This window comes from Oncorhynchus keta, unplaced genomic scaffold, assembly GCF_023373465.1.
Source record: "Oncorhynchus keta strain PuntledgeMale-10-30-2019 unplaced genomic scaffold, Oket_V2 Un_scaffold_17573_pilon_pilon, whole genome shotgun sequence".
Lineage (NCBI taxonomy): Eukaryota > Metazoa > Chordata > Actinopteri > Salmoniformes > Salmonidae > Oncorhynchus > Oncorhynchus keta.
In genome coordinates, this window is record NW_026290825.1 from 369,919 (window position 1) to 390,693 (window position 20,775).

Consider the following 20,775-nt stretch of genomic DNA (forward strand, 5'->3'; position numbering starts at 1 on the left):
TTATGTAATGTGTTAATCTATACAGTAGGACCTGGGTTATGTAATGTGTTAATCTATACAGTAGGACCTGGGTTATGTAATGTGTTAATCTATACAGTAGGACCTGGGCTATGTAATGTGTTAATCTATACAGTAGGACCTGGGTTATGTAATGTGTTAATCTATACAGTAGGACCTGGGTTATGTAATGTGTTAATCTATACAGTAGGACCTGGGCTATGTAATGTGTTAATCTATACAGTAGGACCTGGGTTATGTAATGTGTTAATCTATACAGTAGGACCTGGGCTATGTAATGTGTTAATCTATACAGTAGGACCTGGGTTATGTAATGTGTTAATCTATACAGTAGGACCTGGGTTATGTAATGTGTTAACCTATACAGTAGGACCTGGGCTATGTAATGTGTTAATCTATACAGTAGGACCTGGGCTATGTAATGTGTTAATCTATACAGTAGGACCTGGGCTATGTAATGTGTTAATCTATACAGTAGGACCTGGGTTATGTAATGTGTTAACCTATACAGTAGGACCTGGGCTATGTAATGTGTTAACCTATACAGTAGGACCTGGGCTATGTAATGTGTCAATCTATACAGTAGGACCTGGGTTATGTAATGTGTCAATCTATACAGTAGGACCTGGGTTATGTAATGTGTTAATCTATACAGTAGGACCTGGGCTATGTAATGTGTTAATCTATACAGTAGGACCTGGGTTATGTAATGTGTTAATCTATACAGTAGGACCTGGGTTATGTAATGTGTTAATCTATACAGTAGGACCTGGGTTATGTAATGTGTTAATCTATACAGTAGGACCTGGGTTATGTAATGTGTTAACCTATACAGTAGGACCTGGGCTATGTAATGTGTTAATCTATACAGTAGGACCTGGGCTATGTAATGTGTTAATCTATACAGTAGGACCTGGGCTATGTAATGTGTTAATCTATACAGTAGGACCTGGGTTATGTAATGTGTTAACCTATACAGTAGGACCTGGGCTATGTAATGTGTTAACCTATACAGTAGGACCTGGGTTATGTAATGTGTTAATCTATACAGTAGGACCTGGGTTAGGTAATGTGTTAATCTATACAGTAGGACCTGGGCTATGTAATGTGTTAACCTATACAGTAGGACCTGGGCTATGTAATGTGTTAATCTATACAGTAGGACCTGGGTTAGGTAATGTGTTAATCTATACAGTAGGACCTGGGCTATGTAATGTGTTAATCTATACAGTAGGACCTGGGTTATGTAATGTGTTAATCTATACAGTAGGACCTGGGTTATGTAATGTGTTAATCTATACAGTAGGACCTGGGTTATGTAATGTGTTAATCTATACAGTAGGACCTGGGTTATGTAATGTGTTAACCTATACAGTAGGACCTGGGTTATGTAATGTGTTAATCTATACAGTAGGACCTGGGTTATGTAATGTGTTAATCTATACAGTAGGACCTGGGTTATGTAATGTGTTAATCTATACAGTAGGACCTGGGTTATGTAATGTGTTAATCTATACAGTAGGACCTGGGTTATGTAATGTGTTAATCTATACAGTAGGACCTGGGTTATGTAATGTGTTAACCTATACAGTAGGTCCTGGGTTATGTAATGTGTTAATCTATACAGTAGGACCTGGGTTATGTAATGTGTTAACCTATACAGTAGGTCCTGGGTTATGTAATGTGTTAATCTATACAGTAGGACCTGTTAATGTGTTAATCTATACAGTAGGACCTGGGTTATGTAATGTGTTAATCTATACAGTAGGACCTGGGTTATGTAATGTGTTAACCTATACAGTAGGACCTGGGTTATGTAATGTGTTAATCTATACAGTAGGACCTGGGTTATGTAATGTGTTAATCTATACAGTAGGACCTGGGTTATGTAATGTGTTAACCTATACAGTAGGACCTGGGTTATGTAATGTGTTAATCTATAAAGTAGGACCTGGGTTATGTAATGTGTTAATCTATACAGTAGGACCTGGGTTATGTAATGTGTTAATCTATACAGTAGGACCTGGGTTATGTAATGTGTTAATCTATACAGTAGGACCTGGGTTATGTAATGTGTTAACCTATACAGTAGGACCTGGGTTATGTAATGTGTTCATCTATACAGTAGGACCTGGGTTATGTAATGTGTCAATCTATACAGTAGGACCTGGGTTATGTAATGTGTTAATCTATACAGTAGGACCTGGGCTATGTAATGAGTTAATCTATACAGTAGGACCTGGGCTATGTAATGTGTTAATCTATACAGTAGGACCTGGGTTATGTAATGTGTCAATCTATACAGTAGGACCTGGGTTATGTAATGTGTTAATCTATACAGTAGGACCTGGGCTATGTAATGTGTTAATCTATACACTAGGACCTGGGTTATGTAATGTGTTAATCTATACAGTAGGTCCTGGGCTATGTAATGTGTCAATCTATACAGTAGGACCTGGGTTATGTAATGTGTTAATCTATACAGTAGGACCTGGGTTATGTAATGTGTTAACCTATACAGTAGGACCTGGGCTATGTAATGTGTCAATCTATACAGTAGGACCTGGGTTATGTAATGTGTTAATCTATACAGTAGGACATGGGTTATGTTATGTGTTAACCTATACAGTAGGACCTGGGTTATGTAATGTTTTAATCTATACAGTAGGACCTGGGTTATGTAATGTGTTAATCTATACAGTAGGACCTGGGTTATGTAATGTGTTAACCTATACAGTAGGACCTGGGCTATGTAATGTGTTAATCTATACAGTAGGACCTGGGTTATGTAATGTGTTAATCTATACAGTAGGACCTGGGCTATGTAATGTGTTAATCTATACAGTAGGACCTGGGTTATGTAATGTGTTAATCTATACAGTAGGACCTGGGTTATGTAATGTGTTAATCTATACAGTAGGACCTGGGCTATGTAATGTGTTAATCTATACAGTAGGACCTGGGCTATGTAATGTGTTAATCTATACAGTAGGACCTGGGTTATGTAATGTGTTAATCTATACAGTAGGACCTGGGTTATGTAATGTGTTAATCTATACAGTAGGACCTGGGTTATGTAATGTGTTAACCTATACAGTAGGACCTGGGTATGTAATGTGTTAATCTATACAGTAGGACCTGGGTTATGTAATGTGTTAATCTATACAGTAGGACCTGGGTTATGTAATGTGTTAACCTATACAGTAGGACCTGGGCTATGTAATGTGTTAATCTATACAGTAGGACCTGGGCTATGTAATGTGTTAACCTATACAGTAGGATCTGGGCTATGTAATGTGTTAACCTATACAGTAGGATCTGGGTTATGTAATGTGTTAACCTATACAGTAGGACCTGGGTTATGTAATGTGTTAATCTATACAGTAGGACCTGGGCTATGTAATGTGTTAATCTATACAGTAGGACCTGGGCTATGTAATGTGTTAATCTATACAGTAGGACCTGGGTTATGTAATGTGTTAATCTATACAGTAGGACCTGGGTTATGTAATGTGTTAATCTATACAGTAGGACCTGGGTTATGTAATGTGTTAATCTATACAGTAGGACCTGGGTTATGTAATGTGTTAATCTATACAGTAGGACCTGGGTTATGTAATGTGTTAATCTATACAGTAGGACCTGGGTTATGTAATGTGTTAATCTATACAGTAGGACCTGGGTTATGTAATGTGTTAACCTATACAGTAGGACCTGGGTTATGTAATGTGTTAATCTATACAGTAGGACCTGGGTTATGTAATGTGTTAATCTATACAGTAGGACCTGGGTTATGTAATGTGTTAATCTATACAGTAGGACCTGGGCTATGTAATGTGTTAATCTATACAGTAGGACCTGGGCTATGTAATGTGTTAATCTATACAGTAGGACCTGGGTTATGTAATGTGTCAATCTATACAGTAGGACCTGGGTTATGTAATGTGTTAATCTATACAGTAGGACCTGGGCTATGTAATGTGTTAATCTATACAGTAGGACCTGGGTTATGTAATGTGTTAATCTATACAGTAGGTCCTGGGCTATGTAATGTGTTAATCTATACAGTAGGACCTGGGTTATGTAATGTGTTAATCTATACAGTAGGACCTGGGTTATGTAATGTGTTAACCTATACAGTAGGACCTGGGCTATGTAATGTGTTAATCTATACAGTAGGACCTGGGCTATGTAATGTGTTAATCTATACAGTAGGACCTGGGCTATGTAATGTGTTAATCTATACAGTAGGACCTGGGTTATGTAATGTGTTAATCTATACAGTAGGACCTGGGTTATGTAATGTGTTAATCTATACAGTAGGACCTGGGTTATGTAATGTGTTAACCTATACAGTAGGACCTGGGTTATGTAATGTGTTAATCTATACAGTAGGACCTGGGTTATGTAATGTGTTAATCTATACAGTAGGACCTGGGTTATGTAATGTGTTAACCTATACAGTAGGACCTGGGCTATGTAATGTGTTAATCTATACAGTAGGACCTGGGCTATGTAATATGTTAATCTATACAGTAGGACCTGGGCTATGTAATGTGTTAATCTATACAGTAGGACCTGGGTTATGTAATGTGTTAATCTATACAGTAGGACCTGGGTTATGTAATGTGTTAATCTATACAGTAGGTCCTGGGTTATGTAATGTGTTAATCTATACAGTAGGACCTGGGTTATGTAATGTGTTAATCTATACAGTAGGACCTGGGCTATGTAATGTGTTAACCTATACAGTAGGTCCTGGGTTATGTAATGTGTTAATCTATACAGTAGGACCTGGGCTATGTAATGTGTTAATCTATACAGTAGGACCTGGGCTATGTAATGTGTTAATCTATACAGTAGGACCTGGGCTATGTAATGTGTTAATCTATACAGTAGGACCTGGGTTATGTAATGTGTTAATCTATACAGTAGGACCTGGGTTATGTAATGTGTTAATCTATACAGTAGGACCTGGGTTATGTAATGTGTTAACCTATACAGTAGGACCTGGGTTATGTAATGTGTTAATCTATACAGTAGGACCTGGGTTATGTAATGTGTTAATCTATACAGTAGGACCTGGGTTATGTAATGTGTTAATCTATACAGTAGGACCTGGGTTATGTAATGTGTTAACCTATACAGTAGGACCTGGGTTATGTAATGTGTTAATCTATACAGTAGGACCTGGGTTATGTAATGTGTCAATCTATACAGTAGGACCTGGGTTATGTAATGTGTTAATCTATACAGTAGGACCTGGGTTATGTAATGTGTTAATCTATACAGTAGGACCTGGGCTATGTAATGTGTTAATCTATACAGTAGGACCTGGGTTATGTAATGTGTTAATCTATACAGTAGGACCTGGGTTATGTAATGTTCAATCTATACAGTAGGACCTGGGTTATGTAATGTGTTAATCTATACAGTAGGACCTGGGCTATGTAATGTGTTAATCTATACACTAGGACCTGGGTTATGTAATGTGTTAATCTATACAGTAGGACCTGGGTTATGTAATGTGTTAATCTATACAGTAGGACCTGGGTTATGTAATGTGTTAATCTATACAGTAGGACCTGGGTTATGTAATGTGTTAACCTATACAGTAGGACCTGGGCTATGTAATGTGTTAATCTATACAGTAGGACCTGGGTTATGTAATGTGTTAATCTATACAGTAGGACATGGGTTATGTTATGTGTTAACCTATACAGTAGGACCTGGGTTATGTAATGTGTTAATCTATACAGTAGGACCTGGGTTATGTAATGTGTTAATCTATACAGTAGGACCTGGGTTATGTAATGTGTTAACCTATACAGTAGGACCTGGGCTATGTAATGTGTTAATCTATACAGTAGGACCTGGGTTATGTAATGTGTTAACCTATACAGTAGGACCTGGGCTATGTAATGTGTTAACCTATACAGTAGGACCTGGGTTATGTAATGTGTTAATCTATACAGTAGGACCTGGGTTAGGTAATGTGTTAATCTATACAGTAGGACCTGGGCTATGTAATGTGTTAATCTATACAGTAGGACCTGGGCTATGTAATGTGTTAATCTATACAGTAGGACCTGGGTTATGTAATGTGTTAATCTATACAGTAGGACCTGGGTTATGTAATGTGTTAATCTATACAGTAGGACCTGGGTTATGTAATGTGTTAACCTATACAGTAGGACCTGGGTTATGTAATGTGTTAATCTATACAGTAGGACCTGGGTTATGTAATGTGTTAATCTATACAGTAGGACCTGGGTTATGTAATGTGTTAATCTATACAGTAGGACCTGGGTTATGTAATGTGTTAACCTATACAGTAGGACCTGGGTTATGTAATGTGTTAACCTATACAGTAGGACCTGGGCTATGTAATGTGTTAACCTATACAGTAGGACCTGGGTTATGTAATGTGTTAATCTATACAGTAGGACCTGGGTTAGGTAATGTGTTAATCTATACAGTAGGACCTGGGCTATGTAATGTGTTAATATATACAGTAGGACCTGGGCTATGTAATGTGTTAATCTATACAGTAGGACCTGGGTTATGTAATGTGTTAATCTATACAGTAGTACCTGGGTTATGTAATGTGTTAATCTATACAGTAGGACCTGGGTTATGTAATGTGTTAATCTATACAGTAGGACCTGGGTTATGTAATGTGTTAACCTATACAGTAGGACCTGGGTTATGTAATGAGTTAATCTATACAGTAGGACCTGGGTTATGTAATGAGTTAATCTATACAGTAGGACCTGGGTTATGTAATGTGTCAATCTATACAGTAGGACCTGGGTTATGTAATGTGTTAATCTATACAGTAGGACCTGGGCTATGTAATGTGTTAATCTATACAGTAGGACCTGGGCTATGTAATGTGTTAATCTATACAGTAGGACCTGGGTTATGTAATGTGTTAATCTATACAGTAGGACCTGGGTTATGTAATGTGTTAATCTATACAGTAGGACCTGGGCTATGTAATGTGTTAATCTATACAGTAGGACCTGGGTTATGTAATGTGTTAATCTATACAGTAGGACCTGGGTTATGTAATGTGTTAACCTATACAGTAGGACCTGGGCTATGTAATGTGTTAATCTATACAGTAGGACCTGGGCTATGTAATGTGTTAATCTATACAGTAGGACCTGGGCTATGTAATGTGTTAATCTATACAGTAGGACCTGGGTTATGTAATGTGTTAATCTATACAGTAGGACCTGGGTTATGTAATGTGTTAATCTATACAGTAGGACCTGGGTTATGTAATGTGTTAACCTATACAGTAGGACCTGGGTTATGTAATGTGTTAACCTATACAGTAGGACCTGGGCTATGTAATGTGTTAACCTATACAGTAGGACCTGGGTTATGTAATGTGTTAATCTATACAGTAGGACCTGGGTTATGTAATGTGTTAATCTATACAGTAGGACCTGGGCTATGTAATGTGTTAATCTATACAGTAGGACCTGGGTTATGTAATGTGTTAATCTATACAGTAGGACCTGGGTTATGTAATGTGTTAATCTATACAGTAGGACCTGGGTTATGTAATGTGTTAATCTATACAGTAGGACCTGGGTTATGTAATGTGTTAATCTATACAGTAGGACCTGGGTTATGTAATGTGTTAATCTATACAGTAGGACCTGGGTTATGTAATGTGTTAATCTATACAGTAGGACCTGGGTTATGTAATGTGTTAATCTATACAGTAGGACCTGGGTTATGTAATGTGTTAATCTATACAGTAGGACCTGGGTTATGTAATGTGTTAATCTATACAGTAGGACCTGGGCTATGTAATGTGTTAATCTATACAGTAGGACCTGGGTTATGTAATGTGTTAATCTATACAGTAGGACCTGGGTTATGTAATGTGTTAACCTATACAGTAGGACCTGGGTTATGTAATGTGTTAATCTATACAGTAGGACCTGGGTTATGTAATGTGTTAATCTATACAGTAGGACCTGGGTTATGTAATGTGTTAATCTATACAGTAGGACCTGGGCTATGTAATGTGTTAATCTATACAGTAGGACCTGGGTTATGTAATGTGTTAACCTATACAGTAGGACCTGGGCTATGTAATGTGTTAATCTATACAGTAGGACCTGGGTTATGTAATGTGTTAATCTATACAGTAGGACCTGGGTTATGTAATGTGTTAATCTATACAGTAGGACCTGGGCTATGTAATGTGTTAATCTATACAGTAGGACCTGGGCTATGTAATGTGTTAATCTATACAGTAGGACCTGGGTTATGTAATGTGTTAATCTATACAGTAGGACCTGGGTTATGTAATGTGTTAATCTATACAGTAGGACCTGGGTTATGTAATGTGTTAACCTATACAGTAGGACCTGGGTTATGTAATGTGTTAATCTATACAGTAGGACCTGGGTTATGTAATGTGTTAATCTATACAGTAGGACCTGGGTTATGTAATGTGTTAATCTATACAGTAGGACCTGGGTTATGTAATGTGTTAATCTATACAGTAGGACCTGGGTTATGTAATGTGTTAATCTATACAGTAGGACCTGGGTTATGTAATGTGTTAACCTATACAGTAGGACCTGGGTTATGTAATGTGTTAATCTATACAGTAGGACCTGGGTTATGTAATGTGTTAATCTATACAGTAGGACCTGGGTTATGTAATGTGTTAATCTATACAGTAGGACCTGGGCTATGTAATGTGTTAATCTATACAGTAGGACCTGGGTTATGTAATGTGTTAATCTATACAGTAGGACCTGGGTTATGTAATGTGTTAATCTATACAGTAGGACCTGGGTTATGTAATGTGTTAATCTATACAGTAGGACCTGGGTTATGTAATGTGTTAACCTATACAGTAGGACCTGGGTTATGTAATGTGTTAATCTATACAGTAGGACCTGGGTTATGTAATGTGTTAATCTATACAGTAGGACCTGGGTTATGTAATGTGTCAATCTATACAGTAGGACCTGGGTTATGTAATGTGTTAATCTATACAGTAGGACCTGGGCTATGTAATGTTAATCTATACAGTAGGACCTGGGCTATGTAATGTGTTAATCTATACAGTAGGACCTGGGTTATGTAATGTGTCAATCTATACAGTAGGACCTGGGTTATGTAATGTGTTAATCTATACAGTAGGACCTGGGCTATGTAATGTGTTAATCTATACAGTAGGACCTGGGTTATGTAATGTGTTAATCTATACAGTAGGACCTGGGTTATGTAATGTGTTAACCTATACAGTAGGACCTGGGCTATGTAATGTGTTAATCTATACAGTAGGACCTGGGCTATGTAATGTGTTAATCTATACAGTAGGACCTGGGCTATGTAATGTGTTAATCTATACAGTAGGACCTGGGTTATGTAATGTGTTAATCTATACAGTAGGACCTGGGTTATGTAATGTGTTAATCTATACAGTAGGACCTGGGTTATGTAATGTGTTAACCTATACAGTAGGACCTGGGTTATGTAATGTGTTAACCTATACAGTAGGACCTGGGCTATGTAATGTGTTAACCTATACAGTAGGACCTGGGTTATGTAATGTGTTAATCTATACAGTAGGACCTGGGTTAGGTAATGTGTTAATCTATACAGTAGGACCTGGGCTATGTAATGTGTTAATCTATACAGTAGGACCTGGGCTATGTAATGTGTTAATCTATACAGTATTACCTGGGTTATGTAATGTGTTAATCTATACAGTAGGACCTGGGTTATGTAATGTGTTAATCTATACAGTAGGACCTGGGTTATGTAATGTGTTAACCTATACAGTAGGACCTGGGTAAGGTAATGTGTTAATCTATACAGTAGGACCTGGGTTATGTAATGTGTTAAACTATACAGTAGGACCTGGGTTATGTAATGTGTTAATCTATACAGTAGGACCTGGGTTATGTAATGTGTTAACCTATACAGTAGGACCTGGGTTATGTAATGTGTTAATCTATACAGTAGGACCTGGGTTATGTAATGTGTCAATCTATACAGTAGGACCTGGGTTATGTAATGTGTCAATCTATACAGTAGGACCTGGGTTATGTAATGTGTTAATCTATACAGTAGGACCTGGGCTATGTAATGAGTTAATCTATACAGTAGGACCTGGGCTATGTAATGTGTTAATCTATACAGTAGGACCTGGGTTATGTAATGTGTCAATCTATACAGTAGGACCTGGGTTATGTAATGTGTTAATCTATACAGTAGGACCTGGGCTATGTAATGTGTTAATCTATACAGTAGGACCTGGGTTATGTAATGTGTTAATCTATACAGTAGGTCCTGGGCTATGTAATGTGTCAATCTATACAGTAGGACCTGGGTTATGTAATGTGTTAATCTATACAGTAGGACCTGGGTTATGTAATGTGTTAACCTATACAGTAGGACCTGGGCTATGTAATGTGTCAATCTATACAGTAGGACCTGGGTTATGTAATGTGTTAATCTATACAGTAGGACATGGGTTATGTAATGTGTTAACCTATACAGTAGGACCTGGGTTATGTAATGTTTTAATCTATACAGTAGGACCTGGGTTATGTAATGTGTTAATCTATACAGTAGGACCTGGGTTATGTAATGTGTTAACCTATACAGTAGGACCTGGGCTATGTAATGTGTTAATCTATACAGTAGGACCTGGGTTATGTAATGTGTTAATCTATACAGTAGGACCTGGGTTATGTAATGTGTTAACCTATACAGTAGGACCTGGGTTATGTAATGTGTTAATCTATGTAATGTGTTAATCTATACAGTAGGACCTGGGCTATGTAATGTGTTAATCTATACAGTAGGACCTGGGCTATGTAATGTGTTAATCTATACAGTAGGACCTGGGTTATGTAATGTGTTAATCTATACAGTAGGACCTGGGTTATGTAATGTGTTAATCTATACAGTAGGACCTGGGTTATGTAATGTGTTAACCTATACAGTAGGGCCTGGGTAAGGTAATGTGTTAATCTATACAGTAGGACCTGGGTTATGTAATGTGTTAATCTATACAGTAGGACCTGGGTTATGTAATGTGTTAATCTATACAGTAGGACCTGGGTTATGTAATGTGTTAACCTATACAGTAGGACCTGGGTTATGTAATGTGTTAACCTATACAGTAGGACCTGGGCTATGTAATGTGTTAACCTATACAGTAGGACCTGGGTTATGTAATGTGTTAATCTATACAGTAGGACCTGGGTTAGGTAATGTGTTAATCTATACAGTAGGACCTGGGCTATGTAATGTGTTAATCTATACAGTAGGACCTGGGCTATGTAATGTGTTAATCTATACAGTAGGACCTGGGTTATGTAATGTGTTAATCTATACAGTAGGACCTGGGTTATGTAATGTGTTAATCTATACAGTAGGACCTGGGTTATGTAATGTGTTAACCTATACAGTAGGACCTGGGTAAGGTAATGTGTTAATCTATACAGTAGGACCTGGGTTATGTAATGTGTTAATCTATACAGTAGGACCTGGGTTATGTAATGTGTTAATCTATACAGTAGGACCTGGGTTATGTAATGTGTTAACCTATACAGTAGGACCTGGGTTATGTAATGTGTTAATCTATACAGTAGGACCTGGGTTATGTAATGTGTCAATCTATACAGTAGGACCTGGGTTATGTAATGTGTTAATCTATACAGTAGGACCTGGGTTATGTAATGTGTTAATCTATACAGTAGGACCTGGGCTATGTAATGAGTTAATCTATACAGTAGGACCTGGGCTATGTAATGTGTTAATCTATACAGTAGGACCTGGGTTATGTAATGTGTCAATCTATACAGTAGGACCTGGGTTATGTAATGTGTTAATCTATACAGTAGGACCTGGGCTATGTAATGTGTTAATCTATACAGTAGGACCTGGGTTATGTAATGTGTTAATCTATACAGTAGGACCTGGGCTATGTAATGTGTTAATCTATACAGTAGGACCTGGGTTATGTAATGTGTTAATCTATACAGTAGGACCTGGGTTATGTAATGTGTTAACCTATACAGTAGGACCTGGGCTATGTAATGTGTTAATCTATACAGTAGGACCTGGGCTATGTAATGTGTTAATCTATACAGTAGGACCTGGGTTATGTAATGTGTTAATCTATACAGTAGGACCTGGGTTATGTAATGTGTTAATCTATACAGTAGGACCTGGGTTATGTAATGTGTTAATCTATACAGTAGGACCTGGGTTATGTAATGTGTTAACCTATACAGTAGGACCTGGGTTATGTAATGTGTTAATCTATACAGTAGGACCTGGGTTATGTAATGTGTTAATCTATACAGTAGGACCTGGGTTATGTAATGTGTTAACCTATACAGTAGGACCTGGGTTATGTAATGTGTTAATCTATACAGTAGGACCTGGGCTATGTAATGAGTTAATCTATACAGTAGGACCTGGGCTATGTAATGAGTTAATCTATACAGTAGGACCTGGGTTATGTAATGTGTTAATCTATACAGTAGGACCTGGGTTATGTAATGTGTTAATCTATACAGTAGGACCTGGGTTATGTAATGTGTTAACCTATACAGTAGGACCTGGGTTATGTAATGTGTTAATCTATACAGTAGGACCTGGGCTATGTAATGAGTTAATCTATACAGTAGGACCTGGGCTATGTAATGTGTTAATCTATACAGTAGGACCTGGGTTATGTAATGTGTTAATCTATACAGTAGGACCTGGGTTATGTAATGTGTTAATCTATACAGTAGGACCTGGGCTATGTAATGTGTTAATCTATACAGTAGGACCTGGGTTATGTAATGTGTTAATCTATACAGTAGGACCTGGGTTATGTAATGTGTTAATCTATACAGTAGGACCTGGGTTATGTAATGTGTTAATCTATACAGTAGGACCTGGGTTATGTAATGTGTTAATCTATACAGTAGGACCTGGGTTATGTAATGTGTTAATCTATACAGTAGGACCTGGGTTATGTAATGTGTTAATCTATACAGTAGGACCTGGGTTATGTAATGTGTTAATCTATACAGTAGGACCTGGGTTATGTAATGTGTTAATCTATACAGTAGGACCTGGGTTATGTAATGTGTTAATCTATACAGTAGGACCTGGGTTATGTAATGTGTAGGACCTGGGTTATGTAATAATCTATACAGTAGGACCTGGGTTATGTAATGTGTTAATCTATACAGTAGGACCTGGGTTATGTAATGTGTTAATCTATACAGTAGGACCTGGGCTATGTAATGTGTTAATCTATACAGTAGGACCTGGGTTATGTAATGTGTTAATCTATACAGTAGGACCTGGGTTATGTAATGTGTTAATCTATACAGTAGGACCTGGGCTATGTAATGTGTTAATCTATACAGTAGGACCTAGGACCTGGGTTATGTAATGTGTTAATCTATACAGTAGGACCTGGGCTATGTAATGTGTTAATCTATACAGTAGGACCTGGGTTATGTAATGTGTTAATCTATACAGTAGGACCTGGGTTATGTAATGTGTTAATCTATACAGTAGGACCTGGGTTATGTAATGGTTAATCTGTAGGAATGTAATGTTAATCTATACAGTAGGACCTGGGTTATGTAATGTGTTAATCTATACAGTAGGACCTGGGTTAATCTATACAGTAATGTGTTAATCTATACAGTAGGACCTGGGCTATGTAATGTGTTAATCTATACAGTAGGACCTGGGTTATGTAATGTGTTAATCTATACAGTAGGACCTGGGTTATGTAATGTGTTAATCTATACAGTAGGACCTGGGCTATGTAATGTGTTAATCTATACAGTAGGACCTGGGTTATGTAATGTGTTAATCTATACAGTAGGACCTGGGTTATGTAATGTGTTAATCTATACAGTAGGACCTGGGTTATGTAATGTGTTAATCTATACAGTAGGACCTGGGTTATGTAATGTGTTAATCTATACAGTAGGACCTGGGCTATGTAATGTGTTAATCTATACAGTAGGACCTGGGTTATGTAATGTGTTAATCTATACAGTAGGACCTGGGTTATGTAATGTGTTAATCTATACAGTAGGACCTGGGTTATGTAATGTGTTAATCTATACAGTAGGACCTGGGTTATGTAATGTGTTAATCTATACAGTAGGACCTGGGTTATGTAATGTGTTAATCTATACAGTAGGACCTGGGTTATGTAATGTGTTAATCTATACAGTAGGACCTGGGTTATGTAATGTGTTAATCTATACAGTAGGACCTGGGTTATGTAATGTGTTAATCTACATAGGACAGTAGGACCTGGACCTATGTAATGTGTTAATCTATACAGTAGGACCTGGGTTATGTAATGTGTTAATCTATACAGTAGGACCTGGGCTATGTAATGTGTTAATCTATACAGTAGGACCTGGGTTATGTAATGTGTTAATCTATACAGTAGGACCTGGGTTATGTAATGTGTTAATCTATACAGTAGGACCTGGGTTATGTAATGTGTTAATCTATACAGTAGGACCTGGGTTATGTAATGTGTTAATCTATACAGTAGGACCTGGGTTATGTAATGTGTTAATCTATACAGTAGGACCTGGGTTATGTAATGTGTTAATCTATACAGTAGGACCTGGGTTATGTAATGTGTTAATCTATACAGTAGGACCTGGGTTATGTAATGTGTTAATCTATTAGTAGGACCTGGGTTATGTAATGTGTTAATCTATACAGTAGGACCTGGGTTATGTAATGTGTTAATCTATACAGTAGGACCTGGGTTATGTAATGTGTTAAGTAGGACCTAATACAGTAGGACCTGGGTTATGTAATGTGTTAATCTATACAGTAGGACCTGGGTTATGTAATGTGTTAATCTATACAGTAGGACCTGGGTTATGTAATGTGTTAATCTATACAGTAGGACCTGGGTTATGTAATGTGTTAATCTATACAGTAGGACCTGGGTTATGTAATGTGTTAATCTATACAGTAGGACCTGGGTTATGTAATGTGTTAATCTATACAGTAGGACCTGGGTTATGTAATGTGTTAATCTATACAGTAGGACCTGGGCTATGTAATGAGTTAATCTATACAGTAGGACCTGGGTTATGTAATGTGTTAATCTATACAGTAGGACCTGGGTTATGTAATGTGTTAATCTATACAGTAGGACCTGGGTTATGTAATGTGTTAATCTATACAGTAGGACCTGGGTTATGTAATGTGTTAATCTATACAGTAGGACCTGGGTTATGTAATGTGTTAATCTATACAGTAGGACCTGGGTTATGTAATGTGTTAATCTATACAGTAGGACCTGGGCTATGTAATGTGTTAATCTATCAGTAGGACCTACAGTAGTAGGACCTGGGTTATGTAATGTGTTAATCTATACAGTAGGACCTGGGTTATGTAATGTGTTAATCTATACAGTAGGACCTGGGTTATGTAATGTGTTAATCTATACAGTAGGACCTGGGTTATGTAATGTGTTAATCTATACAGTAGGTCCTGGGTTATGTAATGTGTTAATCTATACAGTAGGACCTGGGTTATGTAATGTGTTAATCTATACAGTAGGACCTGGGCTATGTAATGTGTTAATCTATACAGTAGGACCTGGGTTATGTAATGTGTTAACCTATACAGTAGGTCCTGGGTTATGTAATGTGTTAATCTATACAGTAGGACCTGGGCTATGTAATGTGTTAATCTATACAGTAGGACCTGGGTTATGTAATGTGTTAATCTATACAGTAGGACCTGGGCTATGTAATGAGTTAATCTATACAGTAGGACCTGGGCTATGTAATGAGTTAATCTATACAGTAGGACCTGGGCTATGTAATGAGTTAATCTATACAGTAGGACCTGGGCTATGTAATGTGTTAATCTATACAGTAGGACCTGGGCTATGTAATGAGTTAATCTATACAGTAGGACCTGGGCTATGTAATGAGTTAATCTATACAGTAGGACCTGGGCTATGTAATGTGTTAATCTATACAGTAGGACCTGGGCTATGTAATGTGTTAACCTATACAGTAGGTCCTGGGTTATGTAATGAGTTAATCTATACAGTAGGACCTGGGTTATGTAATGTGTTAACCTATACAGTAGGTCCTGGGTTATGTAATGAGTTAATCTATACAGAAGGACCTGGGCTATGTAATGTGTTAATCTATACAGTAGGACCTGGGCTATGTAATGTGTTAATCTATACAGTAGGACCTGGGCTATGTAATGTGTTAATCTATACAGTAGGACCTGGGTTATGTAATGAGTTAATCTGTACAGTAGGACCTGGGCTATGTAATGTGTTAACCTATACAGTAGGTCCTGGGTTATGTAATGTGTTAATCTATACAGTAGGACCTGGGCTATGTAATGTGTTAATCTATACAGTAGGACCTGGGCTATGTAATGTGTTAATCTATACAGTAGGACCTGGGTTATGTAATGTGTTAATCTATACAGTAGGTCCTGGGCTATGTAATGTGTTAATCTATACAGTAGGTCCTGGGTTATGTAATGTGTTAATCTATACAGTAGGACCTGGGCTATGTAATGTGTTAATCTATACAGTAGGACCTGGGCTATGTAATGTGTTAATCTATACAGTAGGACCTGGGCTATGTAATGTGTTAATCTATACAGTAGGACCTGGGCTATGTAATGTGTTAACCTTTACAGTAGGACCTGGGTTATGACCTACTGTATAGGTTATGTAATGTGTTAGCCCAGGACCTACTGTATAGATTATGTAATGTGTTAGCCCAGGTCCTACTGTATAGATTATGTAATGTGTTAGCCCAGGACCTACTGTATAGATTATGTAATGTGTTAGCCCAGGTCCTACTGTATAGATTATGTAATGTGTTAGCCCAGGTCCTACTGTATAGATTATGTAATGTGTTAGCCCAGGTCCTACTGTATAGATTATGTAATGTGTTAGCCCAGGACCTACTGTATAGATTATGTAATGTGTTAGCCCAGGTCCTACTGTATAGATTATGTAATGTGTTAGCCCAGGTCCTACTGTATAGATTATGTAATGTGTTAGCCCAGGTCCTACTGTATAGATTATGTAATGTGTTAGCCCAGGTCCTACTGTATAGATTATGTAATGTGTTAGCCCAGGTTCCATGTTCTCTGCCGGTTAAATGATCCGACACACCCCTGTGTGGTCACAGTCATGTGATCAGACACACCATTGTTTGGTCCACTTGCAATAAGAAGCAATAAGAAAGCTGTAATTGTCAACACAGTCATGTGATCAGACACATCATTGTTTGGTCACAGTCATGTGATCAGACACATCATTGTGTGGTCAGTCATGTGATCAGACACACCATTGTTTGGTCCACTTGCAATAAGAAAGCTGTAATTGTCAACACATTTATTGATTAGTCACTAGTTTTATACATGTTATCTTTTTCATTTAATGAGTTTAGTTTATAATAATTTCAAAATGATACAGAATCCCAATGTAAAAACAATTTACCACGTTATACAAGGAAATGATGAAGACATTCTCAGAAGAGTACAAAAGTATTGTTGAAACCAACATTGAAAAAGTAGAGCTATTATCTTTAACAAAAATGTGTGACAATTGAAACCAAAGACAAGCGATCAAAATTCAACAGTAACAAAAACGTAGAACACAATAGTACATTTTATGAATGATATGTTGACAGTTGTGTTGTGTGTGTTGTGTGTTACGTGTGTTGTGTGTTACGTGTGTTGTGTGTGTTACATGTGTTGTGTGTTACGTGTGTTGTGTGTGTTACGTGTGTTGTGTGTGTTGTGTGTTACGTGTGTTGTGTGTTACGTGTGTTGTGTGTTACGTGTGTTGTGTGTTACGTGTGTTGTGTGTGTTACGTGTGTTACGTGTGTTGTGTGTGTTACGTGTGTTGTGTGTTACGTGTGTTGTGTGTGTTACGTGTGTTGTGTGTTACGTGTGGTGTGTGTGTTACGTGTGTTGTGTGTGTTACGTGTGTTACGTGTGTTACGTGTGTTGTGTGTTACGTGTGTTGTGTGTTACGTGTGTTGTGTGTTACGTGTGTTGTGTGTTACGTGTGTTGTGTGTTACGTGTGTTGTGTGTGTTACGTGTGTTGTGTGTTACGTGTGTTGTGTGTTACGTGTGTTGTGTGTTACGTGTGTTACGTGTGTTGTGTGTGTTACGTGTGTTGTGTGTTACGTGTGTTGTGTGTTACGTGTGTTGTGTGTGTTACGTGTGTTGTGTGTGTTACGTGTGTTGTGTGTGTTACGTGTGCTGTGTGTGTTACGTGTGCTGTGTGTGTTACGTGTGTTGTGTGTGTTACGTGTGTTGTGTGTGTTACGTGTGTTGTGTGTTACGTGTGTTGTGTGTGTTACGTGTGTTGTGTGTTACGTGTGTTGTGTATTACATGTGTTGTGTGTTACGTGTGTTGTGTGTTACGTGTGTTGTGTGTTACGTGTGTTGTGTGTTACGTGTGTTGTGTGTGTTACGTGTGTTGCGTGTGTTACGTGTGTTGTGTGTTACGTGTGTTGTGTGTTACGTGTGTTGTGTGTGTTACGTGTGTTGTGTGTTACGTGTGTTGTGTGTTACGTGTGTTGTGTGTTACGTGTGTTGTGTGTTACGTGTGTTGTGTGTTACGTGTGTTGTGTGTTACGTGTGTTACGTGTGTTGTGTGTGTTACGTGTGTTGTGTGTTATGTGTGTTGTGTGTTACGTGTGTTGTGTGTGTTACGTGTGTTGTGTGTGTTACGTGTGTTGTGTGTGTTACGTGTGTTTGTGTGTTACGTGTGTTGTGTGTTACGTGTGTTGTGTGTTACGTGTGTTGTGTTTACGTGTGTTGTGTGTTACGTGTGTTACGTGTGTTGTGTGTTACGTGTGTTGTGTGTGTTACGTGTGTTGTGTGTTACGTGTGTTGTTGTGTTACGTGTGTTGTGTGTTACGTGTGTTGTGTGTTACGTGTGTTGTGTGTTACGTGTGTGTTACGTGTGTTACGTGTGTTGTGTGTTACGTGTGTTGTGTGTTACGTGTGTTACGTGTGTTGTGTGTTACGTGTGTTGTGTGTGTTGTGTGTTACGTGTGTTGTGTGTTACGTGTGTTGTGTGTGTTGTGTGTTACGTGTGTTGTGTGTGTTACGTGTGTTGTGTGTTACGTGTGTTGTGTGTGTTACGTGTGTTGTGTGTTACGTGTGTTGTGTGTGTTACGTGTGTTGTGTGTGTTACGTGTGTTGTGTGTTACGTGTGTTGTGTGTTACGTGTGTTGTGTGTTGTGTGTTACGTGTGTTGTGTGTTACGTGTGTTGTGTGTGTTACGTGTGTTGTGTGTTACGTGTGTTGTGTGTGTTACGTGTGTTGTGTGTTACGTGTGTTGTGTGTTACGTGTGTTACGTGTGTTACGTGTGTTGTGTGTTACGTGTGTTGTGTGTTACGTGTGTTACGTGTGTTGTGTGTGTTACGTGTGTTGTGTGTTACGTGTGTTGTGTGTTATGTGTGTTACGTGTGTTACGTGTGTTGTGTGTGTTACGTGTGTTACGTGTGTTGTGTGTGTTGTGTGTGTTACGTGTGTTGTGTGTTACGTGTGTTACGTGTGTTACGTGTGTTGTGTGTTACGTGTGTGTTGTGTGTTACGTGTGTTACGTGTGTTGTGTGTGTTACGTGTGTTGTGTGTTACGTGTGTTGTGTGTTACGTGTGTTGTGTGTTATGTGTGTTGTGTGTTACGTGTGTTGTGTGTTATGTGTGTTACGTGTGTTACGTGTGTTGTGTGTGTTACGTGTGTTGTGTGTGTTACGTGTGTTACGTGTGTTGTGTGTGTTACGTGTGTTGTGTGTGTTACGTGTGTTGTGTGTGTTACGTGTGCTGTGTGTGTTACGTGTGCTGTGTGTGTTGTGTGTGTTACGTGTGTTGTGTGTTACGTGTGTTGTGTGTGTTACGTGTGTTGTGTGTTACGTGTGTTGTGTATTACATGTGTTGTGTGTTACGTGTGTTGTGTGTTACGTGTGTTGTGTGTTACGTGTGTTGTGTGTTACGTGTGTTGTGTGTGTTTCGTGTGTTGCGTGTGTTACGTGTGTTGTGTGTTACGTGTGTTGTGTGTTGTGTGTTACGTGTGTTGTGTGTTACGTGTGTTGTGTGTGTTACGTGTGTTGTGTGTTACGTGTGTTGTGTGTTACGTGTGTTACGTGTGTTACGTGTGTTGTGTGTTACGTGTGTTACGTGTGTTGTGTGTGTTACGTGTGTTGTGTGTTACGTGTGTTGTGTGTTACGTGTGTTGTGTGTGTTACGTGTGTTGTGTGTTACGTGTGTTGTGTGTGTTACGTGTGTTGTGTGTGTTACGTGTGTTGTGTGTTACGTGTGTTGTGTGTTACGTGTGTTGTGTTTTACGTGTGTTGTGTGTTACGTGTGTTACGTGTGTTGTGTGTTACGTGTGTTGTGTGTGTTACGTGTGTTGTGTGTTACGTGTGTTGTGTGTGTTACGTGTGTTGTGTGTTCCGTGTGTTGTGTGTTACGTGTGTTGTGTGTTACGTGTGTTGTGTGTTACGTGTGTTGTGTGTTACGTGTGTTACGTGTGTTGTGTGTTACGTGTGTTACGTGTGTTACGTGTGTTGTGTGTGTTACGTGTGTGTGTGTGTGTTACGTGTGTTGTGTGTTACGTGTGTTGTGTGTTGTGTGTTACGTGTGTTGTGTGTGTTACGTGTGTTGTGTGTTACGTGTTGTGTGTGTTACGTGTGTTGT

General features: G+C 38.3%; 1 long non-coding RNA gene across 1 annotated transcript; it reads right to left on the bottom strand.

Moving 5' to 3' along the window:
• Positions 1-16,736: 16,736 nt before the first annotated feature.
• LOC127927784 (uncharacterized) lies at positions 16,737-17,162 on the bottom strand. Its single transcript, XR_008129053.1, has 3 exons — positions 17,014-17,162; positions 16,870-16,977; positions 16,737-16,833 (listed from the first exon to the last, which is right to left on the bottom strand). It is a non-coding gene; the product is annotated as an uncharacterized LOC127927784 (long non-coding RNA).
• Positions 17,163-20,775: the final 3,613 nt, after the last annotated feature.